The sequence below is a fragment of the Zea mays genome, chromosome 9 (assembly GCF_902167145.1).
Source record: "Zea mays cultivar B73 chromosome 9, Zm-B73-REFERENCE-NAM-5.0, whole genome shotgun sequence".
Taxonomy (NCBI): Eukaryota; Viridiplantae; Streptophyta; class Magnoliopsida; order Poales; family Poaceae; genus Zea; species Zea mays.
Genome location: NC_050104.1, coordinates 125,639,982 through 125,643,412, shown reverse-complemented (window position 1 = coordinate 125,643,412; position 3,431 = coordinate 125,639,982). Strand labels below are relative to the sequence as shown.

The window sequence follows — 3,431 nt, the reverse complement described above, 5'->3', positions numbered from 1 at the left end:
CAACTTTCTCAAAGCTAGAATCAGATTTTAGTATTCAAACAGACCCTAAGATTTCCTTATCCTTATTATTAAAGCAGCTCTAAAACGCTTCTATCGAGCCTATCCACGTCATCCAAAATCATGCTAGCCACTTGATAGCCATCGCACAGGACAAATGCACCCTTTTGGATTCACACGACGCGAAGCTTCTGGACTAATCGGCCACCTCCTTTCCTTTCCTAGAGTTGCAACTTCTCTTCACCACGCGCACATGTGACATGCCTCATGGTCGTCGCCGCTCCAGGCACCCTCCCGTGGCCTCACCTCCCTCTCCCTTCCTCCTCCCACCACGTCTGACGCCTCTAACGTCGCCGCAGCAGCAACAGACGCCACCACCTCCACGTATGACATCCAGATCTTCGAGCCCACCTCCATCGAGGAGCGTCACTGCCTCCTGCTCCAGCGGCGTCGCCTCCGACTCGCCGCCTCCCATGCCTCGCGGCTTGCCATTGCCTCGCACGTCTCCTCCAAACTCATCGGCGCCGCTGCCTCCTGCTCCAGCGGCGTCGCATCCGATCTGCCGCCTCCCCTCCTCGTGGCTCGTCGTTGCCTCCCGCTTCTTCCCCAACCTCGCCCCTGCCGCCCTTGGAGGATCCCAAATCCGACGACAGGCTCAGTAGGCCCACGCAGACACGGATGGGCTATGAACTCCATGTTCGCTTTTTTCTTGTACACCAATTATAGTCCTCCAGCGCCTACGATTTTTTTGCGAACTTTATACTAGTCCTTCGCTCAACACTGCCTTTGGTTGCAATGGAAGTTGTTACTGTTGTTGATCGTTAGTTGCTTTTATTAGATTTATGCATTTTTTCTTCCTATTTACATTTTCAAAGTTGTTACTATGGTTCTGCACTAATACTACATATTGATTACTAATTTCTTTGTCATCCCAGAGGTACAATTTGGTACGAAATTCGAGTTCAAAGTTAAGCAAAACACATGCTTAATCAATTTTTTGCGTTGTTTTCAACTGATATATAGACAACATGTTCCTACCGAGAAGTATGAAAAGTACACTTCAGAGCATGTCAAGGTCCTCACGAAAGCTTCCTATCAAGTGGTTGTTTGCAAGATTGACGAGTTGTAGGCACCAAATATATCGAGTCCTTGCTATCAACATATGAGCATATTATTGTCAAAGTAGGCAACATCTCATTTAACAGACAACTCTCCGTCCATCATTCTCTCAAGGCTGATGTGCATTTCTGATATATTCACCTCAAGCGTTAGATTCTGTATCGATGGCAACGGGTTCTAGAACAGTACACAAGGCAATTTCAAGACGGTTATTCAATTGTTCAAATAGTTCAGTGAGAACAAAGAAACTTCCTAAATGTATTAATATACTATGATGAATAGTGTCTCACACATTGTGTTGTTGAGCTCTGGTCTCCATTTCCGTGCTGCTAGAATGTGATGTGAAGTATTCACCTTTTGACATGGATAAACATCTTCTCTCTGTTGCATTTGCAGGCGGAAGAAGGTCTGTTGAAGCAGCCTAAACTATTTTCGTGGTGATTTCCAACGCTACATTTTCCAGCATGCCTTTGTTTCATACATTTTTCCTTTTTTTCAAATAAGGCTCATGTGCTGCTTCAGAAATTAGTTCTAAGAAGGCAACCAGGGACAACAAACCTGATAAGGGAAGAAACATGTTCTGGATAAACATTGGCCTTTGTTTCAAGACTCCAAGGTAAGCCATTGAATGTAAGTACTCAGTATTTCTTTTCTTATCCAGCCAAGTAGTTGTTGTGTCTGTTGGATTATTAGCCCATATGAATCTAAAAAGATTCCAAAGGACACATAAAAAATTGTTTGCAATAGTATAGTTGTGTGCTTTAGTGCCCATGGACACTGACCTGCTGCCAAATTTCTAGCCAAGATATAATTTTCTAGGTAATTTATCTAAAATGCATGATCGTATATGAAGTCAAAATAAAGTGTGATGCACAAACGGATGTATCCCATGAGCTCTACATTTCTTTTCCTATGCAATATTATTGACATCATTTATAAAAGCTACATTTTGTGTAAGTTAGCGAACATAGAATCCTATTAACAGCTTCTATACTAAGAAAAATCAATAAAAGAAATGCTTGGACAAAATGGAATATAATTTTAACTCATTAAATTGTAGTAATTTCCTTACCTTGATATAGGTGTTTCGAAATTCTTCCTTCAAATCATTCAGGCCCTTGTGCCACCACGTCTTGAGAGCACCTAGAGGGTGGGGGGGTGAATAGGTGATTCTGTGAAATTTAACACTAAATAGCCAACACTTAGTTATGAAATGTTAGTGCAATTAAAACCAAGTTGCTAAAGTGTGAACTTTAGAAGAAAACCAATCACAAAGAAGATGGACACAAGACACAGTGATTTATCCCATGGTTCAACCAATGCCTACTCCACGTTGTGGTGACCTCCTTCGGTCAAGGATTGCACTCAATCCCTCTCAAGTGATCCAATGATCAACTTTTAGTACCACAGTTATCTTCCTTAGTAGTTGTCGGGGACCATAATTAGGGGTACCCCCAAGACTCCTAATACTCGGCTGGTAAACACCATCAGCACAAAGCTGCAAAGGCCTGATGGGCGCAATACAGGTCAAAGCTCCGTCCCCTCGAGGGACACGATCTCGCCTCGCCCGAGCCCAGCCTCGGGCGGGAACAGTAGACCAAGGCAGATTCACGCTTTGCCCGAGGGCCTCCTCAAGCAACGGACGCACCTTCGACTCGCCCGAGGCCCAGTTCGGGCAGGCTTCGCGGAGAAGCAACCTTGGCCAGATCGCCTCGCCAGCCGACCGGATCGCAGGAGCATTCAATGCAAGGATCGCCTGACACCTTATCCTGACACGCGCTCCTCAGTCGACAAGGTCGAAGTGACCACGGTCACTTCGCCCCTCCACTGACTGACCTGACAGGAAAACAGCGCCGCTTGCACTACTCCGACTACTGTGCCACCCGCCAGGGTGAGGCTGACAGCAGCCAAGTCCAGCCTCGGGCGCCATAGGAAGCTCCGCCCCGCCCGACCCCAGGGCTCGGACTCAACCTCGACCTCGGACGACGGTCTCCGCCTCGCCCGACCCCAGGGCTCGGACTCAACCTCGACCTCGGACGACGGTCTCCGCCTCGCCCGACCCAGGGCTCGGACTCAACCTCGACCCCGGATGACGGTCTCTGCCTCGCCCGACCCCAGGGCTCGGACTCAACCTCGACCTCGAACGACGGTCTCCGCCTCGCCCGACCCTAGGGCTCGGACTCAACCTCGACCCCGGATGACGGTCTCCGCCTCGCCCGACCCCAGGGCTCGGACTCAACCTCGACCCCGGATGACGGTCTCCGCCTCGCCCGACCCCAGGGGTCGGACTCAACCTCGACCTCGGACGACGGTCT

At 48.5% G+C, this 3,431-nt stretch overlaps 1 pseudogene; it reads left to right on the top strand.

Moving 5' to 3' along the window:
• Nucleotides 1–264: 264 nt before the first annotated feature.
• On the top strand, nt 265–1,199 carry LOC103639006 (uncharacterized; annotated as a pseudogene).
• The last annotated feature ends 2,232 nt before the right edge of the window (nt 1,200–3,431 follow it).